This window comes from Erinaceus europaeus (genome assembly GCF_950295315.1).
Source record: "Erinaceus europaeus chromosome 6 unlocalized genomic scaffold, mEriEur2.1 SUPER_6_unloc_14, whole genome shotgun sequence".
NCBI classification, from domain to species: domain Eukaryota; kingdom Metazoa; phylum Chordata; class Mammalia; order Eulipotyphla; family Erinaceidae; genus Erinaceus; species Erinaceus europaeus.
In genome coordinates this window covers 555,393-579,376 of record NW_026647119.1, presented here as the reverse complement: position 1 = coordinate 579,376, position 23,984 = coordinate 555,393, and the positions used below count along the sequence as shown (strand labels likewise).

The following is a 23,984-nucleotide window of genomic DNA, read 5'->3' as shown; positions in this document are numbered from 1 at the left end:
CAAGTACATACATAACTTTTTTATTCATAAAAGAGAATGAGAGCATCATTATGGTACATGCAATGCCAGGAATCAAACTCAGGACCAGAAGGCGGCTCAGGGGGTAAAGCACATGCTTTACGTAGCATGTGGCTGGGGGTCTGATCCTCCACACTGCAAGTGCACACCACAGGTAGGCAATGGGAGGGACTCCGTGCATAGAGGAGCAGTGCTTTGCATGTCTCCCTCTCTTAAAGGATACAGAATGGAGACTGGCGGGGAGGCTTCTCAGCTGTCCCATGCAGGTGCAAGGTTCTGGGTGGGATTGATCCCCAGGCACAGCACAATATTTGAGAAAAATTTTTAAAAAGTCTTCGTGTTACTTAAAAGATGTACAGTTAAGAGAACAATATTACCATGATTTTTTTCAAAAAAGCCAATCTGCAGCCCTGGAGGCTGGCACAATGGTTGGAGTTTTGGACTCAAGCATGAGGTCCTGAATTCTACCACCAGCATCACATGTTACAGACTGATGCTACAGTGTTTTCTCTCTCTCTATCTCTCTCTCTTTCTCCTCCCTTTCTCCCTCACTAATTAATAAATCTTTTAAAAGAGCTCCAGCATATGTAGAAACAGGGTTCAGACAGACCTAGGATCGCGCACATGCAAATCCAGACCTCTTACCACTGAACCACCTCCCAGCTTGCATTAACTGGATCTTTAAAAGATTTTAATTATTTATATGTGTACATATATTTTACAAACTTTTTTGAAAAAATATGGTACACTTCATGAATTTGTGTGTAATCCTTGAGCAGGGGCCATGCTAATCTTCTCTGTATCATGCCAATTTCAGTATATGTACTACCAAAGCTAGGACTATATTATAATCTTATTTATAGTGTTAAGAGACGGAGACAGTTGGAGTCGGGTGGTGGCACAGCGGGTTAAGCGCACATGGCGCAAAGCTCAAGGACCGGAGGAAAGATCGCGGTTCGTGGTTCGAGCTCCTGGCTCCCCACCTGCAGGGGAGTCCCTTTACAGGTGGTGAAGCAGGTCTGCAGGTGTCTGTCTTTCTCTCCCCCTCTCTGTCTTCCCCTCCTCTCTCCATTTCTCTCTGTCCTATCCAACAACAACGACATTAATAACCACAACAATGTTAAGCAACAAGGGAAACCAAAAGGAAAAATAAATAAAAATTTAAAAAGAGTGGAAAAGAATAGAAAAGAAAAAAAAGAAAGGTAGACAATGAGACCTTGGTGACAACAACAACAAAAAAATAAAATAACCTATTTATACTCTAGAATTGAAAAAATGGCTAGGGCAGTGGATCTGTAGGCATTAAGTCCTGAATTCAATCCCCAGCATTGCATGTGCCATAGTCATGCTCTGCTTCTCTTTTTTGTATTAATAAGTAACATTTTTTTCTTTTTTTTTAATTTCCTTTTTTTTTAAAACCACAGTTCCTGTCCGGTTCCTACCCAGCTCCAAGATTGGCTCCTGCCTGGCTCTGCCCAGCTCCTATTGCAGCTCCCACCTGCCAGTGCCCTGACCGCCCTGTTGTGCGCAGGCAGACTGCAGTCCCCCCAGGATTGTCCTCGCAGACACAAGAGCCCCAGGCGCCCCCCGCCCATCCCCCATGGCACAAGGAGCCCAGCCAGGCCCAGGCCTCCTGAAAGAGGTGGGGGGGGCACTGGGAGTGGCCTCCCTGGACCAGCAGTTTGCAAAGTGCCAGACCCTCAGCCCAGACCCAACCAGCAGCCTGGCAAACAGCTCAACAGGGGTTCCAGCCAGCCAGCATGGGGCACAGCTCTGAAATGCATGTCTCTTCGAGAGAGACAGAGGCAGAAAAAACACTCCAGTTCTAGAAGTGTGAGGAGACCCCCCAACCTGGACCCACACCCTGTGCCCAGGCCTTCACCTTAGTCTGGGAGCCCGGCTCGCCATGTTGCCCCAGGCCAAACTCCAGGTTCAGGATTCCAAACAGCAGTCCCCCCGAGGACCTCGTCATGGGCCACACCAAGGAAGGACAGCGGGCGCACATTTTGATGGGCGGGCGTGTGGAAAGTTCTCTGGGCCTGGCCACTCCCGAAGCCAAGGCAGGGTGGTGGGTTCCACCGGGGTCCCCTCCTGCCTGGGCGGTTGGGGTGGGCGGGAGGCTCACTGCCCGGCCTCGAGCTGCCCGGGCGGGTCCTCACCCTCAGGGCGCTCGGAGCCGCAGACATGGACATGCTGGGCAAGGCCCTGGGACCCCAGGACCCCTCTCCTGGCTGGAAGGAAAGGGAAGGCCGGCTGCCCAGACTCTCAGACGGGGTCCCTGTGCTTGCGCTCCTGAAAGCCGAAAACAGCGGGATCTGGGGCGTGCAGCCACCCTTCCAGGGTGTCCCTGCCCGGGGTGTGGGGTCTGGGGGCTCGCGCACACCTCCCCCGGGTGCGCCCCTGCCAGGGGTGCCCATGGCCCTTATCCGGGGACTGCCCCGCTCAAGGCCGCTGGGTCCTGGTGGTTGCGAAGGGGGGCGCGCAGCCACCTCTTCGGGGTGCGCCTGACCCGGGGTAAGGGGTCCAGCGGCACTGGCGCCTCTGTGGCTGTACCCCGACTTCGCCCCTCCCCCCACCCAGCACCTTTCTGGGCGGGCGCTACACCCTAGCCTTCCAGGACGGGTGGCACCGGGGGCCACTTACTTGGAATTGGAGGAATGGCAGTAGATGGGCCGAGCACGATGGACATGGCCGCTGCTGTCCAGCACAGCACCGTCGTGACTCCCCAGCAGTACTTCCATGCCGGGAGCCTCCACACAGTCGTGGCCTGGCGCTCAAGTCTCAGACCCTGGCCCCAGTGCTGGGGTCTATGGGTGCGACGCAACTCAACGCAATGTGGCGTGGGGGTGACGTGACGCGACGCAAAGCGGCGTGGGGTGTCGTGACGTGACGCAACGCAATGCGCGTGGGGGCGACGTGACGTGACACGACGCTAAGCAATGCGGCGTGGGGGCGACGGGGAATCAGGGCGCGGGCTGCAGGGCTCCATGGCGCTGAGCTGGACTCAGCTGGGAAAAAGAGAAGAAGGGAAGATGGGGAGAGAAAGATAGACACCTGCAGACCTGCTTCACCTACTGTGAGGCCAGGCCCCTGCAGGTGGGGAGCTGGGGGCTCGAACCAGGATCCTTAGGCTGTGCGACCTGCGATAAACCCGCTGCGCTACCTCCGAACTCCCTTTTTTTTTAATGTTTTATTTATAAAAAGGAAACATTGAGTAAACCATAGGATAAGAGGGGTACAACTTCCAACAACGACAACAACAATAATAACTACAACAATAAATCAACAAGGGCAACAAAAGGGAATAAATAAATAAAATAAAATATTTTTTTAAAAAAGAGGGGTACAACTCCACACAATTACCACCACCAGAACTCTGTATCCCATCCCCTCCGCTGATAGCTTTCTTGTTTTTTAACTCTGGGAGTATGGACCCAAGGTCATTGTGGGATGCAGAAGACGGAAGGTCTGGCTTCTGCAATTGCTTCCCCGCTGAACATGGGCGTTGACTGGTTGATCCATACTCCCAGCCTGTCTCTCCCTTGTCCTAGTGGGCAAGGGCTCTGGGGAAGCAGAGCTCCAGGACACATTGGTGGTGTTGTCTGTCCAGGGAAGTCTGGTCAGCATTATGCTAGCATCTGGAACCTGGTGGTTGAAAAGAGTTAACATACAAAGCCAAACAAATTGTTGACCAATCATGGACCTAAGCTGGAATAGTACAGATAAAGTTTTGAGGGGATTCTTAAGAAATTCTTTAATAATTTAGGCACAGGTGGTGGTGATCTCAGTTGAGCATGCACATAACCATGACTAAGAACCCAGGTTCAAGGCCCCAGTGCCTACCTGCTAGGGGGTGGGGTTAAGTTTGACAAGCAAGCAGAGCTGTACGTGTCTTTCTCTCCATTATCTCCCTTCCTTGTATGAATTGCCTTGTCCTATCAAATCAAAATTTAATTGTAAATACAAATTCCTTAAAAATAATCTAAGCGAAGTCAGGAGGTAGCACAGTGGGTTAAGTACACCAGCTCTCAAACTGCAGAGGGTTTCCTTCACAGGCAGTGAAGCAGGTCTGCAGGTGTCTATCTTTCTCTCCCCCTCTCTGTTTTCTCCTCCTCTCTCCATTTCTCTCTGTCCTATCCAACTATAAGGACATCAATAAGAACAATAATAACTACAACAATAAAATAACAAGGGCAACAAAAGGGAAAATAAATATTTTAAAAATTTAAAAATATTTTTATCTTTATTTATTGGATAGTAACAGCAGAAATCAAAAGGGAAAGGGGAAGTAAAGAGGGAGAAGAGAGAGAGAGACCTGCAGCACTGCTTCACCATTCACAAAGCTTTTCCTCTGCAGGTGTGGTGGGGACTCAAATCCAAAATAAATTTTAAGAATCTAACTCAACTCATTTTGTGTTGATGGTGTTAGGGTTTAGAGACAGACTTAAGTTTGAATAAAATTTAGAGACAGGATGTAAAGTTCAAAATCTCAGAGCCAGAAAAAGAAATAGGGCTTTGCGCAGACCCATCCATGCTACCTGCACGATGAGACTGGCTGAAAGAAGAACAAAGCAGTAGTAATATAATATACCTTTGGAATATATATCCCTTGGAATATAATATCCCTTTGGAATATATATCCCTTTGGAATATAACATTTTAAAAATAGGCCTACTAGCTATCTTCAAAACAGAGACCCCAAATCTTCATCTGCAATATTCCAGCCTTTAGGTTCATGATTGGTCAACAATTTGTTTGGCTTTATATGTAAACTCTTTTTTTAGCCACCAGGTTTCAGATGCTACCAAGATGCCTACTGGACTTCCCTGGACAGAAGACTCCACCAATGTGTCCTGGAGCCCCACTTCCCCAGAGCTCTGCCCCACTAGGGAAAGAGAAAGACAGACTGAGAGTATGGATCCACCTGTAAACACCCATGCTCAGCATGGAAGCAGTTACAGAAGCCAGACCTTCTACCTCTGCACACCATAATGTCCCTGAGTCCATACTCCCAGAGAGTTAAAGAATAGAAAAGCCATTGGGAGGGGATGGGATACTGAGTTCTGGTGGTGGGAATTATACCCCTCTTATCCTATGGCCTTGTCAATGTTTCCATTTTATAAATAAACCTTTAAAAAAGAATAGCATATATAGAGAGTTGTATGCAAAAAATCAGTGGAAGCTTCTTTAAAAGCAAAAAAATGGGGGCAGGTGGTGGTGCACCTGGTTAAGTGCATACATCATAGTGCACAAGGACCTGGGTTCAAGCCCCTGGCCCCCTACCTGCAGGGGGAAAACTTCACAAGTGGTGAAATATAGCTACAGGTGTCTGTATCTCTTTCCCTTTCTATATGCTCCTCCCTTATCAATTTCTCTTTCTATCTAATCAATCAGTCAATCCAGACATAGATAATTAAAAAAAAAGAGGCATCACATGCAGAGAAACTCCCCTCTCCCTCTAAGCTGAGGGGAGACATTTGCAGAGTTTCTTCTGCCCTAAACAAAGTGCTGGGTGAAGATTTTGCCTCTTATTTTGTATTTCCTCTCACCTATAAAGGAATGCAAATGGGAGGATGGGGTAGGTGGGGGTGCACTGGGTTTAGTGCACATAGTATAAAAGCACAAAGACCCATGCAAGGATCTTGGTTGGAGGCCCTGGCTCCTCACCTGCAGAGGGATACTTCACAAGCAGAGAAACAGGTCACTATCCCTCTCTATATACCCCCTCCCCTCTCAGTTTCTCTCTGTCTTAGCCAAAATAAATAAATAAATGAATCAATAAATATATGGCTGCCAGCACCAGTGGATTCATAGTGCTGGCCCTGAAACCTGGTGATAAGCCCAAAAGCAAGTAAGAAAGAAAGAAAGAAAAATAAACAAAGAAAGAAAAGCCAAGAGAAAAAAGGGGGGAGTCAGGCAGTGGTATACTTGGTTAAACACACAACAATGCACAGGGACATGGATTCAAGCCCCTGATCCTCACTGCAGGAGGAAAGCTTCAAAAGTGACTAAGCAGGGCTGCAAGTGTCTCTGTCTCTCCCTCCCTCTCTCTCCCCCTTCCATCACATGTCAAGTTATGGCTGTCTCTATCCAATAAATAAAGATAGTTTAAAAAGAAAAGAAAATTAAAGAAAGGAAAAAGTTAAGCTACTAAAAACAGGCTTTCCAGAAGCAGTTTGTTTCCACTCATGTGCTCTGTAACAGGGGACCTCAAAAAAGAACTTTCTTATTTCAAATGCCAATTTGATGTAGACTTCTGTCATGTAAATTAATTTTTCTATTATTATATTTATTTATTTAATGGATAGAAACAGCCATAAATTCAGAGGGAAGGTAGGTGATAGGGAGAGAGACAGAGACACCTGCAACATGGGTTCACCACTCAAAAAGTTTTCCCCTTGCAGATGGGGGCCAGGGGTTTGAACTTGGATCCTTGTGCACTGTAACATGTGTGCTCAACCAGGTGTACCACAATCAGGACCCCAGGACTATTTAAAATAGTATCTTGCCAAAAAGCAGTTAGCAGTCACACTCCAAGGAGACTGTTCTAGCATCAGGAAACACTTGTAAACACCCCACACCCCCACACACACATGCACAGACAGGCTCCAGGGGGCAGAGGAAGTCAGTCTGACCTGGGAGTGAAGTGGGCAGGGCATACATGTGGCCCTGGATCCTTCCACCTCAGTGGGCCCCTTCCCCTCCTCTTTCAACCTTCTCAGTTCAGATGACAGATTTACAAGCAAGATAAAGGGACCAAGCCAAGAAGGAAAGGAAGATAATAGAATATTAGCAGGGGTTGGGCTGTAGCACAGTGGGTTAAGCACAGGTGGTGCAAAGCACAAGGATCAGCCTAAGGATACCGGCTAGAGCCCCCAAATTTGATTCCTTAATAAACCAGGCCCCAAAATTTGATTCCTTAATAAATCAAAGATACAGTAAGCACATTCAGTAATATTACCTTAATATCATGGACTTCATATCCTACCCTGTGGTCAGTGACACTATTCTGGGTGAAATTGTAGGTCTGGATTCTTTCTGACTAGGTTCTTGTTCCAACTGTGCAGAGATAGAAAGGAATTCACATTTTAATATAATTACTAACTTTACTACAATGGAAAAGGCACCACAAATTCTTTTCTAAGGATTTCTATTTCTGAACGTCAGGCACATACAATTGACAAAGAACAAGAGTGGAAGGAATTTAATTGTTTAAGACTCTTGTTATCTCAGGTTTACTTATGGAGTAAGAGTGTTTCTTTTTCTTTTTTTTTTCTTACTGAACTACAAATCCACTGTTCCTGCAGGCCATCAACCCCCCCCCTGCCGCCTTTTGTTGTTCTTTTTGTTTATCATTGTTGCTGGATAGGACAGAGAAATTGAGGGTGGGGCGGAGACAATGAGTGGGAGAGAAAGACAGACACCTGCAGACCTGCTTCACCACTTGTGAAGTGACATCCCTGCAGGTGGGGAGCTCAAACTGGGATCCCAACCCCTATCCTTGAGCTTTGTGCCATGTGTGCTTAACCCGCTCGCTGCACTACCACCCAGCACCCAATAGTGCTTCTTCAGTAGTTCCAATTCCAATCAAAGCCAAATTATCAGTGGTACTGGGAGGAAGAGGTAGAGTGGATAAAGTATAGGATTCTCAGGCATGAGGTCCCAAGTTCAATTCCTGGTGCCACATATACCAGAGTAACGTGCAGATCCTCCCTGCTCCTCTATCTGTCATTAATGAATAAATAAGATCTTTAGAACAAAACAAAAGAAAAATATCTCTGAAGATGGGTAGGGTGCACCATGGAAGAGATTAGAGCTTCTAAATTTTAGGTCCTGAGTCCAATCCCAAGCACTGCATATGCTAGAGTGCTGCTTCTGGGCCCCTTTACCACCTTCTGTAATTCATGAAATTAAAATAATTAAAAAAATATATTTTATCCTCATCAGTCCGTTCTCCAGCAAGTTTACTAATGTGTTAACTCAAATTTATTCCTCAAGCTATTTCTATTCAGGATTTGTATCATAACTGTCTAAAGAGAAAATTGGCTTAAAGGTCATTTTTATGAAATTTTTTATGGAAATTAAGATACTTTCAAGTTTTAAAATGAAACATATTATTACAAAAATTTATTACAAATCCCTATGGGTTCAGAAATAAATATCTCTGTCAAAACCATACTGCAAAGTGCAAGGACCAGTGGAAGGATCCTGGTTCTGGCCCCAGCTCCCCGGACCTGCAGGAAAGGTACTTCACAAGCAGTGAAGCAGGTCTGCAGGTATCTGTCTTTCTCTCCCCCTCTGTCTTCCCCTGCTATCTCAATTTCTCTCTGTCCTATCCAACAACAACAACATCAATAACTACAACAATGTTAAACAAGGGCAACTAAAAAGGGAAAATAAATTAATTCATTTAAAAACACCATACTGTAATATTCTCTACTGATAGAGTCTAAGGTCGAGGGTCAGGAAAGGGTTTTCCCCCCACTTCATTTTTCTCTATTTCCTAGATTTTGAATTACATATGTATGTAGTTTTATTCAAATGTATAAGTTCTACTAAAGTGTATGTATCATTTAAATAAGCAAAGTATGTATACTCTTGTTCTCTTCAGATTGTATAAATCTTTTGCCTCTTAAGTAAGCAAAGTATCATATTATTTTAAATTATAAAAAAGTAAAGGCTGCCGTGAGTCGGGCTGTAGCGCAGCAGGTTAAGCGCAGGTGGCGCAAAGCACAAGGACCGGCATAAGGATCCCGGTTCGAACCCCGCCTCCCCACCTGCAGGGGAGTCTCTTCACAGGCGGTGAAGCAGATCTGCAGGTGTCTATCTCTCCTCCTCTCTGTCTTCCCCTCCTCTCTCCATTTCTCTCTGTCCTATCCAACAATGACAACAACAGTAATAACTACAACAATAAAACAACAATGGCAACAAAAGGGAATAAATAAATAAAATAAACATAAAAAATAAAAATAAAGGCTGCCACTGTCTGCTAGGTTGTGCAGTGGATAAAGCTTTGGGGTTCTTAGGTGTGAGGTCTCAAGATTGATCTCCGGCATCAGATGTGTCAGAGTGATGCTGCGGTTCTCCTTCTTCCTCTCCCCTATCTCTCTCATTAATAAATAAATCTTTACAAACAAAAGTAAAACCTGAATGGGGTTGAAAGAGAATTTTGGAGTTGGAAGCCCAAAATAGCCATGTTTTTTAGTTATTTGCAGTAAACCTTGTAGCATTTTAGAAAAAGTGGGCTGCATAACAGTAAGCATTATAATAACTGTCACAAGTCACTTTGATTTAGATATCTTAGTTTTCCCTACTTTTGGCCTTTCCACTTTCCCTACGCTTGTTTTAGCCTGCAGTAGTGTAAGTGACAGTGCAAATAATATATTTATCCCTTGCCTGTGATGGTCTCAGATTGCAGAGGAGCATCAGTAGGTAGACTTGAAGATAGGAATTTGCATTTAAAAACCACTACTTCTTAGCAAACCCCTTCTGGCACAGACACAGAGAGCCTAAACATTCAAGTTATTTCTTATTCACAGCGGAGTATATTTTCTATATGTCCTGAGATTTTTACTTGGACAAGAATAATGAAAAAACATTTTTAATATAAAGAAACCTTTTAAAAAGTTTTTTTTCTTTTTGCTTGGTAAGAAAGAAAGAAATGGAGATGGAAAGGGGAGATAGAGTAGAAAAAGAAAGTGAGACACATTAAGATACTGTTTCACTGCTTGTGAAGCTTCCACCTGCAAGTGGGGATCAGGGGCTTGAACCTTGGTCCTCTCACACTATAACATGTGCACTCACAAAGTGACCTTTACAAAAAGATGAATATATTGATGTATTTTAGTACGCCAGAGTTTCATACTTACACCAGAGTTTCATACTTACATAATTCTACTGTTGTCAACAGTTGTTTTCTCCTTTTAAATTTAAAAATGAAAAAATGGGGTCCAGGAGGTGGTGTAACCAGTGCAGTGCACATGTTACAATGCACAAGGACTAAGGTTCAAGCCCAAGATACAACCAGCTGAGGAGAAGCTTCACAAGTGGTGAGGTAGCACTGCAGGTGTCTCTCTTTGTCTCCCCTTCTAGATCTTCTGTTCCCTCTCAATTTCTATCCAGGAAATAATAAATGAATAAAATATACAGGGGGCCAGCAGTGGTGCATCTGGTTAAGCACACAAATTACAGTGCATAAGGAACCAGGTTCAAGCCCTTGGTCCTAAGCTGCAGGGGGTAGGGGAAGCTTCACAAGTGGTAAAGCAAGGCTGTAGGTGGTTCTCTGTCTCTCTCCTGTTCTATCTCCCCCTCCCCTCCCTATTTCTCTGTCTCTGTCCAATAATAAATAAATATATTAACATATATAAATTAAAATTGACTTAAAATTTTTTTTTTAAATGAAATAGAAAAAGTGGGAGAAAGAGCATGTGAGAAACATCACAGTACCTGCCATCATGCCTGGTGCTCCCATGTTGTGTTAGGGCTCAACACCAGGTCTGCAAGCATGGTGATGTGATGTGCACTCTACTGGGGGAGCAAGCTCTGGACCCCTTCGTTTATTTATTTTTATGGATAGAGCACCACTCAGAACTTCTGTATGCTGGGGATCAATCTTGGGGCCTTATGCATGTGCAGTATGCAATTTACCAATAAGCTACCTCTCAGTTCAATGCTTATGATTTTGAGATAGAGACCTAAGCATAGATCTACCATCCACTGAACTTGGCTGTGTCTGTGTTACTGTTCAGTGGTGTCTGTGTTACTGTTCAGTGGTGCCAGGAATCAATCCGAGGGACTCCCATATGTAAGGCATGTGCAGAATGACTCTTCGAACAGTTGTTAAGTGATTCTACTAAATAAATCTTATCTGCAGTGTCCTGACAGGTGGTGCAGTGAATAAGACATTGGACTCTCAAGCATGAAGTTCTGAGTTTAATCTCTGGCATTCCATAGGTCACAGTGACACTCTAGTTCTTCCCTCACACCTTCTCATTAATAAATAAATCATTTTTTTCCTTTCCATTTTGTTGCACTTGTTGTTTTATCATTATTATGGTGATTATTATTGTTATTGATGTCATTGTGGATAGGACAGACAGAAATCGAGAGAGGAGGGGAAGATAGAGGGTGAGAGAAAGATAAGACATCTGCAAACCTGATTCACCACTTATGAAGAGACAACCTGCAGGTGGGGATCCAGGAACTCAACCCAGGTTCCTTGCACCAATCCTTGTGAATTGCATCACCTGCACTCAACCTCCTGCACTACCACCTGACCCCCACCTTTCTTTTTTTCTTTTCTTTTATTTCTTTTATTTTTATTTATTATTTCTTTTATTTACCTGCATTCTTCTGGTATTTTGCTGTCGACACGTCTTTCTCTATAATCTTCTGGTAAAGCCTATCTCGAACCACATGCAGAGCGATTTCTTTGTTTTTTTATCTGGGAGCGTCCTTGCTGGCATTCAACTACAAGCCCTGGAAAATTACCAAGACCAAAGACAGATGGGAGTTCCCACAAGGCAAACTAAAACAGAACCAAGATATTTAAGACAATCAAACATGAATCAGGAAATTACTACAAAAGGTTAAGAACATTTTAGATTTAACAGGCTTTAGAAATGATACCTAAGGGAGCCAGAAGGTAGCACAGTGGGCTAAGCCCACATGGCACAAAGAGCAAGGACCGTTTAGGATCCTGGTTCAAGCCCCCTGCTCCCCACCTGCAGTGGAGTCACTTCACAGGTAGTAAAGCAGGTCTGCAGGTGTCTCTCTGTCTCTATTCCTCTCTAGCTCCCCCTTCTCTCTCAATTTCTCTTTGTCGCTATCCAATAACAACAAAAAAAAAGAAAGAAAGAAAAATGATACATAGATTGCTATATGGAAAACTGGAAATTGTTCTGCAAATACAAACTATTGTATTTAATGTGGAATGTAAAACATTAATTCCCCAATAAAGAAATTAAAAAGAAAAAGAGAGAAAGAAAGGAAGAAATGATACCTAGCTTAAGATGTAATAACTGTTGACTCACCTGTAAAGAAGGAAGCTTCACAGGTGGTTAAGCAGTGCTGTTGGTGTCTTTCTCTCTACCTCCCCCTACGATCTCAGTTTCTCTGTCTTTATTCAATAAACAAGTAAAGTAAAATAAATCTTGAAAAAATACTTGTAAATGGTTGCTCTGATACTGATATCTTGAGGTGTTTCCTATATGAAGGCTGAATGTAGCAACACCTATTGATGAGGATGATTCTTTCTCCAAGTTCTGCCTCCCAATCCCACCCCAGCACATTCATTTACTTTCAAAGATCAACATACAGCAGGGTATTGTGACCCAAATGTAGATACACACGTTGTCTGTCTCAAGGAGAACTAAGTCAGCTTGACCCACTTCAATCATCAATACAGAGATGTTGAAAATAACATGTTTATATAGAGAGACCAATGCAAAGAAGCTACCCAGTGTCTTAAAAAAATTATAGTGACTGTTCTTTCCTTTGCCTTGATTCTAAATTTGTTGAATTTGGATTTTAAATGGGCCTGGCCTACTTTTGAGTCCAGTTACCCGCCTAAATCTAGGCGCAAGTTGTCTGTTTCTTAAAAAGAAAACATAGCATAGCATGTGGCTGGGGGTCTGATCCTCCACACTGCAAGTGAAAACACAGGCAGGCAATGGGCGGGACTCCTTGCATAGAGGAGCAGTGCTTTGCATGTCTCCCTCTCTTAAAGGATACAGAATGGAGACTGGCAGGGAGGCCTCTCAGCTGTCCCATGCAGGTGCAAGGTTCTGGGTGGGATTGATCCCCAGGCACACTATTTGAGAAAAAATTTTAAAAAGACTTTGTATTATTTAAAAGATTTACAGTTAAGAGAACAATATTACCATGATTTTATTCAAAAAAGCCAATCTGCAGTCCTGGAGGCTGGCAGAGTGGTTGGAGTTTTGGACTCAAGCATGAGGTCCTGAATTCTACCTCCAGCATCACATGTTCCAGACTGATGCTATAGTGTTTTTCCTCTCTCTCTCTCTCTCTCTCTCTCTCTCTCCTCCCTTTCTCCCTCACTGATTAATAAATCTTTTAAAAGAGCTTCAGCATATGTAGAACCAGAGTTCAGACAGACCTGGGATCCCACACATACAAATCCAGATCTCTTGCCACTGAACCGCCTCCCAGGTTGCATTAACTGGCTCTTTAAAAGATTATAATTATTTATATGTGTGTACATATATTTTATAATCCTTTTTTTGAAAAAATATGGTATGCCTCATGAATCTGTGTGTAATCCTTGAGCAGGGGCCATGCTAATCTTTTATGTATCATGCCAATTTTAGTATATGTACTACGGAAGCTAGGACTATATTATAATCTTATTTAAAAAGTGTTAAGAGGTGGAGACAGTTGGAGTCAGGCAGTGGCACAGCGGGTTAAGGGCACATGGCGCAAAGCTCAAGGACCGGAGGAAAGATCGCGGTTCTAGCCCCTGGCTCCCCACCTGCCCGGGAGTCCCTTCACAGGTGGTGAAGCAGGTCTGCAGGTGTCTGTCTTTCTCTCCCCCTCTATGTCTTCCCCTCTTCTCTCCATTTCTCTCTGTCCTATCCAACAACAACGACATTAATCACCACACAATGTTAAGCAACAAGGGCAACAAAATGGAAAAATAAATAAAAATAAAAATAAAAAAGAGTGGAAAAGAATTGACAAGAAAAAAAGAAAGGGAGACAATGAGACCTTGGTGACAACAACAACAACAACAAAAATAAAATAACCTATTTATACTTTAGAATTGCAGAATGGCTAGGGCAATGGCTCTGTAAGAATTAAGTCCTGAATTCAATCCCCAGCATTGCATGTGCCATAGTCATGCTCTGCTTCTCTTTTTTGTATTAATAAATAACATTTTTCCTTTTTTTAATTTCCTTTTTAAAAAAAAAAAACCGCGGTTCCTGCCCGGTTCCTACCCAGCTCCAAGATCGGCTGCTGCCTGGCTCTGTGGGGCTCCTAGTGCAGCTCCCACCTGCCAGCATCCTGGCTGCCCCATTGTGTGAGTAGGCAGACTGCAGTCTCCCCAGGACTGTCCCCACAGACACAAGAACCCCAGGCGACCCCTGCCCACCCCCCACCACACACGGAGCCCTGCCAGGCCCAGGCCACCAGGACGAGGGGGGTTGGGGGTGGGTGTTGGCAGTGCCCTCAAGGACCAGCAGGTTGCAAAGTGCCAGACCTTCAGCCCAGACCCAATCCACAGCCCAGGCCCAGGGCTCAACAAGGGTTGGAGCCAGCTGGCTTGGGGCACCCCTCTGAAATTCATGTCTCTTCTGAGAGAGGCAGAGGCAGAGAAAACACTCCAGTTCTAGTAGTGCGAGGAGACCTCCAACCTGGACCCACACCTCGTGCCCCAGCCTCCTTCACCCTAATTTGGGAGCATGACTCGCCATGTTGCCCCAGACCAAACTCGAAGTTCAGGATTCCAAACAGCCGTCCCCGAGGACCTCGTTGTGGGCCACACCAAGAAGGACAGCGGGTGCACATTTCAGGTGGGCGGACACACGGAAAGATTTCTGGGCCTGGCTGCTCCTGAAGCCAGGTCGGTGGGTTCCGTGGTCCCCTCCTGTCAGGGCGTTTGGGGTGGGCAGGAGGCGCACTGCCTGGACTCCAGCTGCGCTGGTGGGTCCTCACCCTCGGGGCACTTGGAGCCACCAGCACTGACACGCTGGGTGAGGCCCAGGGACCTAGGACCCCTCTCTCGACAGGAAAGAAAGGGAAGGCCTGCTGCCCAGACTCTCCGGCGGGGTCCCTACGCTCGCACTCACGGAAGCCAAAAGCAGCAGATCTGGGGGCGTGCAGCCACACTTCCAGGTTGTCCCTGCCAGGGGTGCGGGGTCTGGGGGCTAGCGGACACCTCCCCTGGGTGCGCCCCTGCCGGGGGTGTGCATGGCTCCATCTCGGGTAGCGCCCTGCTCAAGGCCGCTAGGTGCTGGAGGTTTGGGGGGGGTGCGCAGCCACCTCTAAGGGGTGCGCCTGTCCCGGGGTACTGGGTCCGGGGGCGCTGGCCCCTCTGCGGCTGTACCCTGACTTCGCCCCTCACCCCACCCAGCACGTTCCCAAGCGGGCAAAACAACCCAGCCTTCAAGGGCACAGGAACCAGGGGCCACTTACTTGGAATTGGAGGAATCTCACTAGATGGGCTCCAGCATTATGGACCTGGCCACTGGCTGCTGTCTGGCAGAGCACCTTGAGGAGTCCCCAGCAGTACTTCCACACGGGGACTCCGCACAGTTCTTGCTGGGCGCTCAGGGCGCAGGGCCCAGGCCCCAGCGCTGGGGCCTATGGGTGCGACACAACGCCACATCGCTCAATGCTGCCTGGGGGTGATGTGATGCTATGCTACTCAATGTGACAGGGGGCGACAGGGTCTCAGGGCGCAGGCCTCAGGGCTCCATGGTGCTGCTGTGGATGCAGCTGGGACAAAGGGAAGAAGAGAAGAATGGAAGACAGGGTGAGAGAAAGATAGACACCTGCGAACCTGCTTCACTGCCTATCTTTCTCTCCCCCTCTGTCTTCCCCTCCTCTCTCCATTTCTCTCTGTCCTATCCAACTACAAGGACATCAATAAGAACAATAATAACTACAACAATAAAACAACAAGGGTAACAAAAGGGAAAATAAATATTTTAAAAATTAAAAAATAAAAATATTTTTATTATCTTTGTTTATTGGATAGTAACAGAAGAAATCAAAAAGGAAATAGGAAGTAAAGAGGGAGAAGAGAGAGACAGAAAGAGAGAGAGAGAGAGAGAGAGAAACCTGCAGCACTGCTTCACCATTCACAATGCTTTTCCTCTGCAGGTGTGGTGGGGACTCAAATCCAAAATAAATTTTAAGAATCTAACTCAACTCATTTTGTGTTGATGGTGTTAGGGTTTAGAGACAGACTTAATTTTGAATAAAATCTAGAGACAGGATGTAAAGTTCAAAATCTCAGAGCCAGAAAAAGAAATAGGGCTTTGCCCAGACCTATCCCTGCTACCTGTAGGATGAGACTGCGTGAGAGGAGGACAAAGCAGTAGGAATATAATGTCCCTTTCGAATATATATCCCTTGGAATATAATATCCCTTTGGAATATATATCCCTTTGGAATATAATATCCCATTGGAATATATATCCCTTTGGAATACAACTAAAATAGGCCTACTAGCTATCTTCAAAATGGAGACCCCAAATCTTGATCTGCAATATTCCAGCCTTTAGGTTCATGATGGGTCAACAATTTGTTTGGCTTTATATATTAACTCTTTTTTCAGCCACCAGGTTTCAGATGCTACCAAGATGCCTAGCGGACTTCCCTGGTCGGACGACTCCACCAATGTGTCCTGGAGCCCCACTTTCCCAGAGCTCTGCCCAACTAGGGAAAGAGAAAGACAGGCTGAGAGTATGGATCCACCTGTAAACACCCATGTTCAGCATGGAAGCAGTTACAGAAGCCAGACCTTCTACATTCTGCACACCATAATGTCCCTAAGTCCATACACCCAGAGGGATAAAGAATAAGAAAGCTTTCAGGAGGGGATGGCATGCAGAGTTCTGGTGGTGGGAATTGTACCCCTCTTATCCTATGGCCTTGTCAATGTTTCCATTTTATAAATAAAACTTTAAAAAAGAATAGCGGGGTTCCCGGAACATGGTGGACTGAGAAGCTGCTAGTGGCTTGAGCTCTGACCACATTGTCTGGAAATGGTAGGATTTTCTGCCTTCAGTACGCCAGTCAATAAGGGATCCTAGCGGTGACACCAAGGAGGTGACTATAACTTAATTTGGGTTAAACATAGAGTAGAAAAAATGGAAAAAAAATTTCTTTTAAATTATTATTCCCAAAGCGAACCTCCTCCCCCTCACCCCCCCCATAACCAATCCCAGGGGACCACCTCCTAGCAGGCTCCTCTGCTGAGCTTCTTTCTTTACCAATATTCCTGTCCCACCAGGAAGTACCATTCATTCTAAGTCTATTCCCTTCTGAAACCTCTGGCCTTTTTTCTTTCTAAGTAGCCACCCCCCCCACATAGCTAATTAAATAATAAAAAATAAACAAATAAAAAACTATTTCCTTTAACTGCTCTTTTATTACTGTTCTTTTTCTTGTCTTTTTCTTTTCTCTCTCTCTCTCTTTTTTTTGTGGCTTCCAAAGCCACAGGCCCCATCCCCCACATCACCAAACAGTGTGCTTTCACTGAATTCACTGATACACGTTTGGGAATTATTTTTGGGATGAAATCTGACTCAGAGTGGACTCTCACTACGAGTATCTCTGATCAACTTCCCTTCCTCCTTTAGCTACCCCTAGAATATACAGTGGATAATAGATTTGTATAATTGTCTATCCCAGCTATCCTTGTCTAGTCCTAAGGTTTTTTTTATTTTTTTTCTTCTTCTTTCTTAACAATCAGCTACCTCTGCTCACGAGGTTTGAGGTAATCTGGGACAGGGTGTTTTTTTACCCTGCTCTATTTTATTATTAATATCATGTAAAGGCATATATCTTCCCCCCCTTTAGGTTGATCAGAATTAACTCTTAGGGTATCTTTCATTTCTAGGGTAGTGGGCATCTTATCTATTGTGGGAGGAACTTGTCTCATTACTCCTACCTCCTCTACAGACTCTCGCCTTCCTCCTCCTAGCTAATTAAAAAAATTAAATTAAAAATTAATTAAAAAAAACTTTCCTTTCACTGCTCTTTAATTACAGCTCTTTTTTATCTTTTCTCTCTCATTTCTTTTTTTATCTTGTCATACACTTCTTCCTTCCTTCTTCTTTGCCTTTATGAATTTGTGAATTATTTTGGGGAAGAATTCTGACTCAGAGTGGACTCTCTATGTGTCTATCTCTGCTCTAGTTCCCTTTCCCCTCTTGTTACCCCTAGAATATACAGTGGATAGTAGATTTGCATAACTGTCTATTCTTGCTATCCCTTTTTTTTTTACTCTTTCTTCTTCACTGGGATTTGGTTACTATTTTTTCACAGACTAGAGATATTGTTTGGCTAACTGGTAGTGATTAAACTGCTTCAATACTTGCTACAGTTGCTATTGTAATTCCTGAGGTTGGTGAGTGCAACTGTCATAAAGGTATTTAGTACAGTGTTAATTGTACTGAAGACACAACAGAAGAGGAATAACAGAGCATAAAAAAAGAAACACATTAAAAATGGGTAGATCAAAAACAAATAAAACTGCTACTCCAATGAATGAAGACAAGATCCCAGAAGAAACTACAAATCAGCCAGAAGTAACCATAGATAAGAAAAGGATACAAGCAATAATAAACTTATTAATGACAGAAATGAAAACAACTTTGGAGGAAAGGAATGGCACTATTAGGAAAACAAGTTGAGACCCCCAAGGAAAATACTGATACTCTTGAGGAAATTAGAGAACTGAAACCTCAAATAGCTCTAATGAAGAAAGAAGCTGAGGCAAGGGAAAGCAGACTAACAGAAGCAGAAAACAGAATTAGTCAGACAGAGGATAAGTTAGAGAAAACTAAGAAAGAGGTGAAATAGCTCAAAAAGAGACTGAGAGACACTGGAAACAACAACGGAGACATATGGGATGATCTCAAAAGAAGTAACATTCATTTAATTGGCCTGCCAGAGGAAGAAAGAGAGGAAGGGGAAGCAAACATTCTAGAGGAAATAATAGAAGAAAACTTCCCAGACCTGAATAACAGAAAGGACATCGAGATTCAAGAGGCCCAGAGAGTTCCAAACAGATACAACCCAGACCTGAAGACACTAAGACACATCATAGTCACTATGAGAATAAGTAAGGATAAACAAAGGATCCTAAAGGCTGCAAGAGAGAAACAAAAAGTCACATACAGGGGAAATGCCATAAGATTATCTGCAGACTTCTCCAATCAAACTCTAAAAGCCAGAAGAGAATGGCAAGATATCTATCGAGCCCTGAATGAAAAAGGGTTTCAACCAAGGATAATATATCCTGCTAGACTTTCATTCAAACTAGATGGAGGGATCTAAACCTTCTTAGACAAACAACAGTTAAAGGAGGCAACCATCACCAAGCCGGCCCTGAAAGAGGTTCTAAAAGACCTCTTATAAACAAGAACATCACTATAAATACTTGCAATATATCAGAGCAAACAAAAATTTTTATTTGAACAATGGCACTACAATACATTAAATCCATAATATCAATAAATGTCAATGGTTTAAACTCACCCATCAAAAGGCACAGAGTGGGGGGATGGATCAGAAAGCATAACCCAACCATATGCTGCTTGCAAGAATCGCATCTGTCACAACAAGATAAACACAGACTTAAAGTGAAAGGATGGAAAACTATCATACAGGCTAACGGACCGCAAAAAAGGGCAGGAACAGCCATTCTCATCTCAGACACTATAGATTTTAGGTTAAAAAAGTAAGAAAAGATAGGCAAGGACATTACATAATGATTAGAGGATCAATCAGCCAAGAAGACATAACAATTATTAACATCTATGCACCCAGTGAGGGGCCATCTTAATACGTCAAGCGCTTACTGAAAGAATTTCAATAATACATCAATAATAATACAGTAATAGTGGGAGACTTCAATACCCCACTCTCACACTTAGATCAACAAAGCAGTGAACCAACAAAGATACAAGAGAATTGAATGAAGAGATAGACAGACTAGACCTCTTGGACATTTTCAGAGTCCTTCACCCCAAAAAACTGGCATACACCTTCTTTTCAAATCCACATAATACATACTCAAGGATAGACCACATATTAGGCCACAAAGACAGCATCAATAAATTCAAGAGCATCAAAATCATGCCATGTATCTTTCAGACCACAGTGGAGTAAAACTAACCTTTAACAACAAACCAAAGATTATTAAAAGTCACAGAAGTTGGAAACTAAACAACATTCTCCTTAAAACTTTCAGGAAACAGTTAGTACCCATACTTCTTAAGCTTTTCCATAAGATTGAAGAAACAGGTATAGTCCCTTCCACCTTCTATGAAGCCAACATCACCCTGATACCAAAAGCTGATAGGGACAGAACAAAAAAGGAAAACTACAGACCAATATCTCTGATGAACATAGATGCCAAAATATTAAACAAGATCTTTGCTAAGATTTGCTAATGAGCTGAACTTGGATGGGAAAGGATGGGAAATTGAAAACCATAGTAAATATTAAAAAGAAATGTTTCTGAGTGGAGCCAGACATGTTCATTCCTACTAGAACCTGGTTTAAAAATGACAAGCTGAGAGCGGACCCCAGAGAGCCCTGAGCAGCCCCAGCGCCACCGCCTCCTAGTTACCATCACACCCTGGGAGGAGCTGCAGCTGCAGCAGCTGGCCCCAGTCACCATCATGGCAACCATGAGCAGAGTGGCCTAGACCCAGCAGCCGCAGGCCGCCCCCGCCCTCAGCACCACCGACACCAATCCTGGTGCCACAGGTAGTGGCACAGGGAGCGGCTGCCCAGGCAGCCTCATATCGGTGGCGCCTGCTGGCAGGGACAAGAAGATCAAGGCAACAAAGGTTATGGGAACAGTAAAATGGTCAATGTAAGGAGCAGATATGGTTTCAACAACAGGAATGAGCCGAAGACCTTAAGTGCTTGCTTTTTGCCCCTTGACCAGATAACCAGAACTATCTGCATTATCTATGCAGCAAGGGGGTTTTTATTATTTTTACCTAAAGATGTCTCTTTTTGGTAATGTCAAACATGTTTTTTTTTTTTTTTTAAAAGGCTTGGTTTTTCTCAATACACCTTTAAAGGTTTTTAAATTGTTTCATATCTGGTCAAGTTGAGATTTTTAAGAACCTCATTTTGAATTTGTAATAAAAGTTTACAACTTGATTTTTTTTCAAAATAAAAAGGCAACAAGCTGCAAGCATCTGTTAATAAAGGTCTTAAATAAAAAAATTAAAAAATGACAAGCCATCTTCTGTTTCCCAAGGAGAAGACTGCAAAAGAGACCTTGGTTTTACATTTTTCCTAACTTTGCCATATAAACATTTAATTATATATAGATGAATTAATTTAAAAATCTACTTTAATCTTAAATATGCTAAGTATAGAAACTAAAAATCATGTATTAATAATCACACTATGAATCCCAAAGTATGTGTTTTCACATTTATTGAAAATATTTTATTAAAGATGTCCAGAGGGGAGTCAGCACCATAGCAGTCTAGCAAAAACCAAACAATGCACACATAACATTCCTGACTTCCATTGATGCTACGAAACAATAGCAATTAAAAAGTTATAGCACTGTAACAAAACCAATTTATAGACCAACAAAACAAAATTGAAATTCCATAAATAAACCCCTATGTGTGTACTAATAAAGGACTAAAACCTTTTCAGTGGGGGAAAAGAAGGCCTCTTCAATAGCTGATACTGGGTAGTCAATTGCAGAAAAATGAATCTGCACCAGCCTTTAACACCATATGCCAAATTAACTCAAAATGGACCAAAGACCTTGTTGTTAGACTAAGACTAAAAAATATAGAGAAGAAAACATTGGTGAAACACATCCACAATTTAACATCAGGCTCTATATGGAGACTCATCACACTATGGGTAAGCAAAACTAAAATAAGGTTAAATTACTGGGACTATATCAAATTTAACAGCTTCTTCACATTAAAAGAAAACTTCACACACACATACACACATACACACACACATACACACACACAAAGGTAACCCGGAAATTGGGAGAAGATACCTGGATGTCACAAAACTGACAAGAGACTGATCACAAATGACAATAAATCAATCATATGACTCAACAATAACAACAAAACAATTAAACCCATTATTAAATCACTAATAAAAATAGGAAAAAAACAAGCAATGTTCCTCCCTCACCAAGTGTATAGAGAACATGTTTTCTTTAGTATTTTTGTTAAGCTAGCTAAGCTAAACTCTTTTCTAAATATACTACAGAATGAATGTGGAGCTTCAGAAAGTTACTAAGAAGGTAGCTAGCAGATAGTGTGCTTCTGTGTTTTTATAGATTTTTTCTCTTGCTTTCTTTAATTAGTGATTTAATAATGATTAAGAAGATTGTGGGATAAGAGGAGTACAATCCCATACAATTCCAGTCACCAGAGTTCCCTATACACTCCCCTCCACTGGAAGGTCCCCTAATCCTTATCCCTCTGGGAGAATGGACAAAAGATTTCTTCTTTTTGCCTCCAGGCTTATAGCTGGGGCTTGGTGCCTGCACTACAGTCCACTACTCCTGGAGGTCATTATTTCCCATTCTTTTGTCCTAGTTGTTACTGCTGTGGTTATTGTTGCCATTGCTATTGCTGTTGGATAGGACAGAGAGAAACAGAGAGGACAGGAAGACAGAGACTGAAAAGGAGAGCAACACCTACAGTCCTGCTTCACCACTTGTGAAGTGACCCCCCCCACACGTGGGGATCCAGGGGTTCCAACCAGGATCCTTAGGCCAGTCTTTGCGCCTTGTACTGTGTACACATAATCCATTGCACTACCGCCAGGCCCTGAATTTGCTTTATATTTATATAAATCTTATATATATATACATATATGTATAACACTTGTTAATTATTTACAAGATGCCTTCAAATTCTTCTATTAAATTTTTATTTATTCATTTATCCTTTTGTTGCCCTTGTTGTTTCAAGTTCTTAATAATAACTGACCCTATTATTAATATTCTCAAATGTGTACAAAGAGAGGAAAGGCTACGTAACTAAGAAAGACTACTAACCTCAGTCCAGAAACATTTTTTTTTCATTCTGGGACTATATCAATTCACATCTAGACCATCCCCAAACAGCAGTGTTGTTTCCTCTGATGTCTGCACATTGGCTTCCATATAGTGTCTACAAGGATATGTATACTGAATTGTTACTGTTTACCTTTTTGCTACAGATTTAAAGATTCTTTTAACTTCTTTTTAAAAAATATTTATTCCCTTTTGTTGCCCTTGTTTAATTGTTGTAGTTACTATTGTTGTTGTTATTGTTGCCCTTGTTGGATATGACAGAGAAATAGAGAGAGGAGGGAAAGACAGAGAGGGGAGAGAAAGATAGACATCTGCAGACCTATTTCACAGCCCGTGAAGCAACTCCACTGTAGGTGGGGAGTTGGGGGCTCAAACCGGGATCCTTAGGCCAGTCCTTGTGCTTTGTGCCATGTGTGATAAACCCACTGGGCTACCGCCCAACTCCAAGATTCTTTAAATGTGCTTTTTAAAAATATATATGTTTTTTATTTTCCCTTTTTTGCCCTGGTTCATTTTTATTGTTGCAGTTATTACTGTAATTATTGATGTCGTCATTGTTATAAAGGACAGAGAGAAATGGACAGAGGAGGGGAAGACAGCGGGGGTGGGGATAAAGATAGACACCTGCAGACCTGCTTCACCATCTGTGAAGGACTCCCCTGCAGGTGGGTAACCTGGGGCTCGAACAGGGATCCTTAGGCCGGTCCTTGTGCTTAGTGCCACCTGCGTTTAACCTGCTGCACTACCGCCCAGCTCCTCCAGATTCTTTTAACTTTTTTCTCTCAACATCATTGTTTATTTATTTATTTATTTATTTTTACGTTCTGTGTTTTGTTTTCCTCACCAGGGTTATTTCTGGGTATTGGTGCCTGCACAAGGAATCTATCATATTTTACATATTAATTTGCTTTTGTTACAAAAGGCTTGGTTATAAAATCCTGCGCCTGGTAGCGCATCGATTAGCAACCACCCCTAAGAAAGCCTGGTCCGCTAGCTGGCACTTGGAGAGCAGGGCATCAGCCACCCCCTGTTGGCGCACGCCTTCCCCCCACCCCAGCAGCTGCAGCCCAGGCCACCCTACACCAGCGACCCCACACCTCTCCTTTCCCGCAGGTCCCAGAGAGCGTCACCACAGGGAATTGACCAGGGAGGTTGGGGTGATGCAATGTGCTGCCACCGC

General features: G+C 43.4%; 1 long non-coding RNA gene and 2 other non-coding genes across 3 annotated transcripts in view; all 3 read right to left on the bottom strand.

Annotated features, from left to right (window-relative positions):
* LOC132536134 (uncharacterized) overlaps window positions 1-23,984 on the bottom strand; it is a 429,711-nt gene that overhangs the window by 61,488 nt on the left and 344,239 nt on the right. The window lies entirely within an intron of this gene.
* On the bottom strand, window positions 753-859 carry LOC132536136 (U6 spliceosomal RNA). Its single transcript, XR_009547808.1, has one exon. It is a non-coding gene; the product is annotated as a U6 spliceosomal RNA (small nuclear RNA).
* Window positions 13,267-13,373, bottom strand: LOC132536138 (U6 spliceosomal RNA). The gene has a single exon (XR_009547810.1). It is a non-coding gene; the product is annotated as a U6 spliceosomal RNA (small nuclear RNA).